Source organism: Tamandua tetradactyla, chromosome 1 (genome assembly GCF_023851605.1).
Source record: "Tamandua tetradactyla isolate mTamTet1 chromosome 1, mTamTet1.pri, whole genome shotgun sequence".
In the NCBI taxonomy this organism is placed as follows: Eukaryota; Metazoa; Chordata; class Mammalia; order Pilosa; family Myrmecophagidae; genus Tamandua; species Tamandua tetradactyla.
Window position 1 is genome coordinate 157,243,805 of NC_135327.1, and position 11,741 is coordinate 157,255,545.

At 36.2% G+C, this 11,741-nt stretch overlaps 1 pseudogene; it reads right to left on the reverse strand.

Moving 5' to 3' along the window:
• Positions 1 to 6,822: 6,822 nt before the first annotated feature.
• Positions 6,823 to 9,527, reverse strand: LOC143681526 (microtubule-associated protein 1 light chain 3 beta 2 pseudogene; annotated as a pseudogene).
• Positions 9,528 to 11,741: the final 2,214 nt, after the last annotated feature.

Consider the following 11,741-nt stretch of genomic DNA (forward strand, 5'->3'; position numbering starts at 1 on the left):
AATTCAACAAGAAGATATAACAATCATAAATATTTATGCACCAAGCCAGAATGCTCCAAAATACATGAGGCAAACACTGAAAAGATAGACACATTTACCATAATAGTTGGAGACTTCAATTCCCCACTCTGATCAATGGATAGAACATCTAGACAGAGGATCAATAAAGACACAGAGAATTTGAATAATACAATAAAGAGCTAGACTTAATAGGCATTTATAGAATATTACACCCCACAACAGCAGGATATACCTTTTTCTCAAGTGCTCATGGATCATTCTCATGTATAGACCATATGCTGGGTCACAAAGAAAGACTCAATAAATTTAAAAAGATTGAAATCATACAAAACACTTTCTCAGATCATAAAGGAATGAAGTTGGAAATTAATAATAGGCAGAAGGCCAGAAAATTCACCAGTATATGGAGGCTCAACAATACACTATTAAACAAACAGTGAGTCAAGGAAGAAATTACAAGAGATATCAGTAAATATCTCAAGGCAAATGAAAACACAACATAGCAAAATTTATGGGATGCAGCAAAGGCAGTGCTAAGAGAGAAATTTATTGCCCTAAATGCCTATATCAAAAAAGAGGAAAGAGAAAAAATGGAGGAATTAACTGTCCACTTGGAAGAACTAGAAAAAGAACAGCAAACTAAACCCAGAGCAAGCAAAAGTAAAGAAATAATGACTATTAGAGCAGAAATAAATGAAAATTGAGAACATCAAAACAATTGAGAAAATTAACAAAACCAGAAGTTGGTTCTATGAGAAAATCATTAAGATTGATGGACCCTTAGTGAGGTTGACAAAAGGAGAAAGATGCAAATAAATAAAATAAAAAACAGAAGAGGAGACATAACCACTGACCCTGCAGAAATAAAGAGGTAATGAGAGGATACTATGAACAACTTTATGCTAATAAACTAGACAATGTAGATGAAATGGATGATGGCCTAGAAAGGCATGAACAACCAATATTAACTTGAGAAGAAATAGACAACCTCAATAAACCAATCACAAGTAAAGAAATTGAATTAGTCATTTTTAAGAAGCTCCCAAAAAAGAAAAGTCCAGGGCCAGGTGGTTTCATATGTGAATTCTACCAAACATTCAAGAAAGAATTAGCACCAATCCTGCTCAAACTCTTCAAAAAGATTGAAAGGAGGGAAGGCTTCCTAACACATTCTATGAAGCCAATATCACCCTCATACCAAAGCCAGAAAAAGATACTACAAGAAAAGATAATAACAGACCAATCTCTTTAATGAATATAGATATAAAAATCTTCAACAAAAATCTTGCAAATTGAATCCAGCCCCACATTAAAAAAATTATACACCATGACCAAGTAGGATTCATCCCAGGTATAAGAAAATCAATTAATGTAAGGTACCATATCAACAAATCAAAGCAAAAAAAGCCACATGATCATCTTGATTGATGCATAAAAGGCATTTGACAATATTCAACATCTTTTCTTATTGAAAACACTTCAAAGGAGAGAACTAGAAGGGAACTTCTTCAACATGATAAAGGGAATATATGAAAAACCCATAGCTAACATCATCTTCAATGGGGAAAAACAAAACATTCCCCCTAAGATCAGGAACAAGACAAGGATGTTTTCTATCACCATTGTCATTCAACATTGTGTTGGAAGTTCTAGCCAGAGCAATTAGACAAGAAAAAGAAATACAAGGCATCAAAATTGGAAAGGAAGAAGTAAAACTCTCACTCTTTGCAGATGATACACTATATGTTGAAAACCCTGAAAAATCCATAGCAAACTACTACAGCTAATAAATGAGTACAGCAAAGTGGCAGGTTGCTTAAAAATCTGCAGTGTTTCTATATACTAGTAATGAACAATCTGAGGGGGAAACCAAGGAAAAAATTCCGATTTACAATTGCAACCAAATGAATAAAATATTTAGGAATAAATTTAACTAAGGATATAGAGGACTTATACAAGGAAAAGTATAAGAAATTGCTAACAGAAATCACAGAAGACCTAAATAAATGGAAGGGCATACCATGTTCATGAATTAGAAGGCTAGATATAGTTAAGATGTCAGTTCTACCTAAATTGATTTTAGATTCAAGCCAATACCAATTAAAATCCCCAAAACTTACATATTTTCAGAAATAGAAAACCAATAATCAAATTTATCTGGAAGGCCAGGGTGTTCTGAATAGCTAAAAATATCCTGAGAAAGAAAAATGAAGTCAGAGGTCTTCACACTACCTAACTTTAAGGCATATTACAAAGCTACAGTGATCAAAACAGCTTGGTACTGGCATAAAAATAGATACGCTGACCAATGGAATCAAATACAGTGTTCAGATATAGACCCTCTCATCTATGGACAATTGATCTTTGTTAAGGTAGTCAAGCCAACTCTCCTGGGACAGAACTGTCTTTTCACTAAATGGTGCCTAGAGAACTGGATATCCACATGCAAAAGAATGAAAGAGGATCAACATTTCACACCTTATACAAAAACTAACTCAAAATGGATCAAAAACCTAAACATTAAATCTAAGACCATAAAACTTTTAGAAGGAAATGTAGGGAACTATCTTATAAATCTTATAATAAGAGGTGGTTCCTAGACATCCAAAGCATAAGCACTGAAGAAATAAATAAATGGGAACTCATTTTTCAAATGAGTTTCAGAAAAGTTTTCAAAACACTTTTGTGCATCAGAGAACTTTGTCAAGAAAGTAAAAAGACAGCCTACACAATGGGAGACAATATTTGGAAATGATATATCAGATAAAGGTCTAGTATCCAGAATATATAAAGAGATTATTCAATTCAACAACAAAAAGGCAAACAACCCATTTACAAAATGGGCAAAAGACATGGACAGACACTTCTGAGAAGAAGAAATACAAATGGCCAAAAGGTACATGAAAAGATGTTCAACTTCCCAGGCTATTAGGAAATGCAAATCAAAACCACAATGAGATATCATCTCACACCCACCAGAATGGCCATTATCAATAAAACAGAAAATGACAAGTGCTGGAGAGGATGTGGAGAAAGAGGCAGGCACACTTATCCATTGTTGGTGGGAATGTCAAATGGTACAACCTCTGTGGTATGCACTTTGGCGGTTCCCCAGGAAGCTAAGTATAGAATTGCCATATGATCCGGCAATACCATTGCTAGGTTTCTACTCAGAGGACATGAGGGCAAGAGACAAACAGACATCTGCATATCAATGTTTATAGTAGCGTTATTTACAGTTGCGAAGAGATGGAAACACCCAAAATGTCCATCAACAGACGAGTGGCTAAACAAGCTGTGGTATATACTATGATGGAATATTATGCAGCTGTAAGACAGACTAAAGTTATGAAGTATGTAACATCATGGATGGACCTTGAGAACATTATGCTGAGTGAGATTAGCCAGAAACAAAAGGATAAATACTGTATGGCCTCACTGATATGAACTAACATTAGTGAATGAACTTGGAGAAATGGGGTAGATATTGGTAATTGGAGCTAAAGGGATACAGATTGTGTAATAGAACTGATTGTTAAAATAGGATAGCACAATACTACCTAACTGTAATACAATGTTAGTACACAGAATGAAGTCAAATTTGTGCTGGGGGCACAAATGAGAGCAGAAGGAAAAATAGATGATAAAGACTGAGATGGTATAATCTAGGAGTGCCTAGAGTGTACAATGTTATTGACTAATGTACAAATTAAAAAATGTGTTTGCATGAGGAAGAACAAAAGAATGTCAATATTGCAGGGCGTTGAAAATAGATGATAATTCATATTTTAAAACTTTTAAGTTGTGCATGAGACTAAAGCAAAAACTGTTTAGTACAAAATTTCTATTTTCACTAGTGCATTTCCTAACATAAGTTATGTGGACAGTTTAATTGGACAGCATAAGTACAGGGAACCTTGAGTAGGGCATGAGATTTTGTAGGTTTGTCCAGAATGATGGCCTGATAAATCCCAGAGTGATTTGAACAGAGAATAAAAAAGTATTTGCAAAGTCCTTTTGGGGGAATGGCAAGAAAGGAGGAAAATTCAACTTCTCCATGTGGAGAATTCCTGATATTCTCACAAGCAGTGGGGACAACCAAAGCAATAGGTCAAACCCTCAATCTTGGGGTTTGTTCATATGAAGCTTATCCCCACAAAGGATAGGCTAAACCTACTTAAAATTAGGCCTAAGAGTCACCCCCAGAGAACCTCTTTAGTTGCTCAGATTTGGCCTCTCTCTCTTAGCCAGCATGACAAGCAAACTCACTTCCCTCCCCCTCCCTACATGGGACATGACTTCCAGGGGTGTAAACCTTCCTAGCAACTTGGGACAGAAATCCTAGAATGAACTGGGACTCAACATAAAGGGATTGGGAAAACCTTCTCCACTGAAAGGGGGAAGAGAGAAATGAGGCAAAATAAAGTGTCAATGACTGAGAGATTTCAAACAGAGTTGAAAGGTTTTCTTGGAGGTTATTCTTATGCATTATATAGATGTCATCTTTCTAGTTAAGGTATATTGGAGAGGCTGGAGGGAAGCGCCTGAAAATGTAGAGCTGTGTTCTAGTAGTCATGTTTCTTGAAGATGACTGGATAATGATATAGCTTTCACAATGTGACTGTGTGATTGTGAAAACCTTGTGTCTGATTCTTTTTTTATCTACAATATGGACAGATGAATAAAACATATGGATTAAAAATAAATAAGCAGTGGGGAGAACAAATGTTAAAATAAATTTAGTAGATTGAAATGCTAGAGATCAATGAAAGGGAGTGGTAAGGGGCATAGGAAAAAATAGGGGAAACAAAGGCTGAAATATATTGGGCAGATGGAAATATTAGCAGTCAATGAGAGGGAGGGGTTAGGGGTATGGTATGTATGAACTTTTTTCTTTTTTCATTTCTTTTTCTGAATTGATGCAATCTAAAAAATTATCATGGTAATGATATTGTGAGTTTTTATACACCAAGAATAGAATGATCATATAGTAAGAATGTTCATGTTTGTATGTTATGTTTAAAAAATAAATAAATAAAAATTTAAAAAGGCCAACCCACTGCTGATTAGAAAAAAAAAAAAAGCAGCCTATAAATACAGTGACAACTCACTAATGTGGGTTAGAAGTCACCCTTCTCAGCATGGTATTTTTTTTTTTTTAAGCAGTATTTCATAGGAATCTTATCGATCACACAGTAGTTATAAGAATGTCAGATATAATGATATACATAATCCGAACAAGACAGGCTGGCTGAGAATTTATATTGTGGTAAAAATATACAGAGTTGGAGTTAGCAATGTGGACAGATGCATGCAGTGGGGAGAGGGGGTCGGAGGGGGAGACTCCTCCAAGGCTCGGTATGCGAGCCCCTAGCAGTAAGGCTGCACCCTGCACCAGGATAGACATCTCCCAGCATGAGAGACAGGCTTCCACACACCCCTGAAGACCAGAAGGAATCCTGACCTACTACACAGACATCTAAAGCTGATATATCTGTGATCATTCTGTGATACGCCCACAAAAACAGTAAATAGCAAACCCCATTCAAGAAGCAGGAAGTATAAAGTCATTTATTCTAGGTAGGATATGGAAAATATTAAATTCTTGACATTAAAATTTGTAAAGAGCTGTGGTCTCCTTTTCTACATTTTCTTCACAATTCACATGCATTTAAGAGTGGGGGAACTTTGTGGTTTCACCTGACAGTACTCTTACAAAACATGAGAAATATTTGATAACATATTTTAGTTGCACTCTTAACAGATAACATGAATCATTTATAGCTTTAAGCCAAAAGGTAGAAGGGTGTACATCTCAATTTTAATGCTTGATTTTTAGTTTCTACCACTGTCCTAATGAAAGCAATACAATTGCTTGTTTATTTACCAAATCAGGTACTAGATTTGAGTTCTCGGAGAAAATCCAAAATAACAAATGCCAGTTCCTTTTTCTCTTGGCCTTTTTAGAAGACAGGCCAAAATTCTAAGTCAAGATTCCTACAAAGCTATGTTTTTTTTCTCTCTCCAAGTAACTATCCAGAGAACAAACCAAAGATGTAGCAGCTTAGTGTTCGACCAAACTTCCTAACGCTGCAGGAGAACTGACCTGGGATATGTCCTCGTAGGAACCAAGGATGTTGATGGCAGTGGTTTTGATATACCCCCATGCACCTGCTTTACACCAGCCACTGTGGCAAAAGATTCTCTGGGGGGCGATGCCTGACAAGCTGTGCTGAAAGATATTTCCATGGAGATCTCCTCAGCTGCATGGACAGCTTTCTATAGAAAGATGGCAGGCTCTGAACCTAACAAGAGGACAGCGTCTCTCAGAGCCTTTAAGTTACTACTTGAAATGCAAGTTCCTACTGGGGAAACAGGTACATTAAAGTAACTCAAAGGTCTCTTTTACAGGCAACTTAAAATGTAAAGTTTTTGTTTGTTTGCTTTGTTTTTGCATGTACAGGCACTGGAAATTGAACCTGGTCTCTGGCATGGCAGGTGAGAACTCTGTCACTGAGCCACTGTGACCCACCCTGTATTTTATTTTTAAACTTCTAAAATTTGAAAGCAAGATGCCTGACGTTAAATACTAGAAGTTTTCCAGAACCTAATGTACTCATTTTTAGCTCAGTTTTTCTGCTTGAAGTACAAGAACAACTTCCTACGACTCCTAGGTGGGAACACTACTGTTTTGATGACCTGTGATTAAATGAGTTTAATCTCAGTTGGTAACATCTTTTTTTCTTTTTTTGCCTTGGTGTAAGCCTTTAAAAATTTCTAGAATAGACACTTCTGCCAGTCTCACCCCAACAATTTCAACCCAAATGTCTCCTGAGAGGGACAGACCATATACAGGCAGTCATCTTCATCCTTCTCACTTTCGGAGACTTCAGAGATGGTTGTAGAGACGCTCACCGTGCTGTGTCCCTTTAGCAGCAGGAAGAAGGCCTGGCTGGCGTTCAGCTGCAGGTGCTATCTAATTATTTTGATTAGTTTACTCATGTTGACCTGATCTGGAACAAGGAAGTTGGTTTTTTTTTTAAATCCAGGACGGGAAGCTGCTTCTCACCCTTGTATCTTTCTATCATTGCTGATATTTTGGTAAGATGCAGCTCTCGGATAAGTCGGACAGCTTCTACTCTTCGTTCGAAGGTGAGGGGCTGCTTGAAGATCTTTACTGTCCCCACGGTGGGGCAGTGCAGGGCGCAGGGCAGTGACCACTCCGAGAGGCCCGGCTCTGGAGGGGACGGCGCCAGAGGTTCTGGCCTTTGCGACAGCCACTTCCCTGTGATTATTTGTATTTGATAATTGGGAATACCAGTTACAGATTGTGCCAAAGAAATCCAGGAACTAAATCTGGATGTACATAAAGCCAGGCCATTCTTACTTCATCAGATGCCAGTCAGTAAAGGTATTTTTACTTTAGGTTGAAGTTTTATTAAATGTACAGAAGAATTGAAACCAGTGTTACATTACTGAGCATTTAAGTGTTTCTTAATTTCTTAACACTGGTCTCTCTATATTTTGTGAAACTAGTCCCATTGGTTACTTGAAATTTTGACACAGTTTTATAGTTATATTTTATATAATGCATTTCCCTGAAAAATTATAAATTAATTCCCTGTGAAAAATGAATTGTAAACTCTGTTGTTAGTGCTTAAAAGAAATTAAAACCTCAGTGATTATATCATTAATGTCAGGTATTTTTTCCTATGGTAATTAACCTTTTCTTTTGTTTCCCTATTAAATTAACTTCTTCCTTACTAATTTTTTCATGTTATAAAAGGAAAACATTGACTTAAAAAATTTTTATCATGTTTTGTAAATAAACAAAATTGAGAGGATTGGTTCCATTTAGTAGACTTCTCTTGTTAGCATATTAGTGTGTTAAAATGGCTTTCCTTTTTAAGTGTTACAAGGATATGGATGTCAGTTTAACTCTAGAAATGGATTTGTATAATTATTGCTGCAATAGAATGCTCAAAAAAGTTTTTATGAACCTAAAGAAAATGACACTTGTCCATGCCATTTCTATTTAGAAACATTTATATTTATTTATATGTAAACCATAATTTAAGCTAATGGTATCCTGCATGTGTTTGGTTTAAAACTGTTTGGAATATTGTTGGCCTAAAAGAAAAATTTGGCAAGGAGAAGCAGCTGCCTCCTTTCACCTGGCTTTATGACCATTACTTTTCTCATGCTCTTGTAGTAGCCAGATTAACCAGAACTATATGAGTTATTAATTTTCAATGAGTTAAAAAATAGATTTTTATGAAGTTTTATAGGTTTTACTGAGTGTTATGAATAAGGTAAATTAAAAGCAACCACATGAAGAGGAAAATGTTTAAGATGGAAATGGAATTACTTTGAAGCACATACAATAGGGGGATTTTTTTTCATGCTATTTGATATAGGTCTGAAAAAAATCACCCTGAGAATTATGTCAGCTGCATTTTGCAGTGGAAACAAACTGAGCACAGAAAGCTGAATTACCTTAACCAGAATCATTTAGTAAATTGGAGCTTGGAAACTTGAACCCAGGTCTGTTTTGTACCAAAGCTGTCAAACAAATATTTATTACCTGTCACCAATCTAGTACATGAGAAACACAAAGAGGAAATATTTGCTGTTATGTTGTAAAATGTATTTACTACTCTTTAAAGTATTCTACATCTGACAGAATACTGTCATTCTGTCAAGTTCTTCACTTTTAGAAAGCAAAGAATGCTATCATTTTCTGGTTGAAGATACACATAAAAGCCCTGTATAACTCATTAATGTTTTAATGGGAGTGGGTCCAAGAGTAAGACTGCAGGATCCATCTAGGAGCATGGGGATACCTCCATCAGAGGAAGGCACTTAGACCATGTGAGCATGGTGGTGGTGTTATGGAACTGGGAAGGAGAATGGTGAGATGGAAAGGCTGATGAGAGTGTTCCCCTACTTTTTATCCCTACTTCACTTGTTGCTTCTTGTCCATTATCCTTGTGACCTCATCTCACACCACTTCCCCTCTTGCTCATTCCTCTCTTTGCTTTTCCTTAAACACACTAGGCTTCTTTCCTGACTCAAGTTTTTTGTTGTAATTATCTGAAATGCTCTACCCCAGATATTCAACACCAACCTGCCCATTCTCACTCTGGCATATTTTACCTTTCTGTACATTTTTTTTTCTATAGCAGCTACTATCTTTCAACATACTGCAGAATATTATTTGCTTAATTATTATGTTTGTCCTATACTAGAATACCAGATCCTTAGTTTTGAGGATCTTTGCTTTGTTCCATGACATACCTTAAAACCCTAGAATAGTGCTCCAGACACTGAAGTTCCTCCAGGCAGACTAAGTTGACGACAATTAGAAATGTCACTCCTAAACCTGTACCTGTACCTTTAAACTAGTCAAACATATGCAACATCAATAAAAATGACAAACCAGTCGTCCCTAAGGACGAATTGCCATTCTTCCTTAGCTGAATCTCACCACCATCCTCACTCTCCATTACTATTTCAGGAACTATGTCTTATACAGACCACCCTCCATCCCCCAAGAGTCTGGCATGTGGTCACAACAAGTTTGGTCAGCTACTGCATAGGTTTAATAATTTTCACCTTTCTTTCCATTCTAGTTCACTTAAGATGGGTGATAGAGTTTCATACCTCTACCCCAGAAGGTCAAACCCCCTTTCCAGTACAAAGAAGTTACATTGGTCATTGTCCAGATATCCCCAAAGATAGGGATATCTCATTAAATGAGAGGGAGGTGGGGTATGGGGACATTTAGAGTTAACAAATGGTTTTGACTACTGACTCATTATTTAGATATTTATTTTTAGTTTCTGGGATATTAGAATAGCTAGAAGGAAATACTGGAAATGGTTGAGCTGTAATCCAGTAGCCCTGAACTTTGATAATGATTGTATAGCTATATAGACAAAAAAAAAGTTGATATCCTGTGTTTGTATGGATCTACTTCTAGATGTTTTATTCTGTTCCACTGATCAACATCTATCTCTGACAATACTATAAATTGGGTATAATGCAATACTAAGGGTCAATAAGGGGGGAGACAAGGTATGGGATGTTTGGGTTTTCTTTTTATTTCTTTTTCTGGAGTAATGCAAATGTTCCAAGATTGGTTATGGTGATGAATACACAACCATGTAATTATACTGTGAACCATTGTATACTTTGAATGGATTGTATAGTGTATGAATAGATCTCAATAAAAACATTTGAAAAAAAAGAAAAGATGGGTACTGGGGCTTCTGCTGGCTGTTTTATTTCTTCCATGGAATGCTGGTGCTCTCTTGAGAACCACAGAACCCGCTCCACCACTTAGTCTCTTCCACAGACTACTTTCATTGAGTTGCTAGAAATTTGACAATTACACAGATTGTCACAGATAGTTGACAATTTACAGATATCTGTAAAAATGGGCTAGAATGCCCTTATTATGTAATACTCTGCTGGAAGAGGACCAAAATATATTATCTTTCTTGTGGAGTTTTGCCAAACACTAAGACTGTTGAAACAAGCCGTACCATTCTTTTGGCCCCTCTGCTTTCTAGCCACTTTGCATTTTTTAAAGCTTCTGTTTATTGAACGTTTTCATCAGTACCAGCACAAATGCTGTATATGCATTAATTTCCTGTACTCAAAATAATCTTGAAGGATGGCTATCATTCTTTCCAATTTTGTAGATAAGGAACCCAAGGCACAAAACTTAAATACTTGCTCAGTGGGTCACCTAGTTATCAGTTCATGGTGGAGGTAGGATTCAAAGTCAAATCAATTGGGCCCTGTAATAGATTCAGTTGATGCCTCAACCAGATCCACTTTACCCTGTCAGCTAACCCATCCTCCAGTTGATATGACTATAGGCTGATAACTTAGAATTATTTTCTCCCGGGATTCCCTCACCATCCCCTTCTGCATGTAGATGTTGACCAATGTCTGATTGTCAGGATTATACTTGCCTTAAGGTGGGACTAATATGTGGTATAATTGGTGCTCCAGAGCTTTTCACTGCCTTCTTTTTTTATTAGATCAAGAGTTTACTCAGTTCTCTCTTTCCCTAGTATAAATTCTCTCTCAGAAAATTCTTTGATTTTTCTTTGCATGGATAGTATAATTGATAGTATCCCTGTGGTGAATGAACCTTATGAACAGGCTCAGTTGCTCTTACACTATAATTTTTCACTGAGATTATTTTGAAGCTGAGTATAGATGTATTGATGTAACAAGCCCTTTGTATTACAGGCCCAAAGGTGTCCAATATAAATTTATGAATGTGTTTTTCTGGCTAGAACTAGGCTTAATATTTTCCATTTGTTCCCACTAATTATAATTAAATCAAATAAATGAAAAATTTGCATACTTTATAACAGACAACTAGATTCTGTAGAAGAGCATCTATTTTCACTATTTCAGAGTACTATGGGTTTTTGCTTCTAGCTTTTCAGGTGTTTTTTAAGTAATGTAAGTACTACATAGTTTCTGTAAAATACATTGTATATATATCCAGGATTAAAAGAAAAATATAATAAGTATATGCTAAAGAATATTTGACCAGGAATTGAAAAATACTATAGAAGATTAAGGACCAATATGCTTTGGCTAGGCGGTGCTCCAAAAGACTTCATTTTCCAAAGCATGGATTAATGTACTACCATTGGCTGACTAAAATGTGTATCTTATCATTGCAAATAACTTTG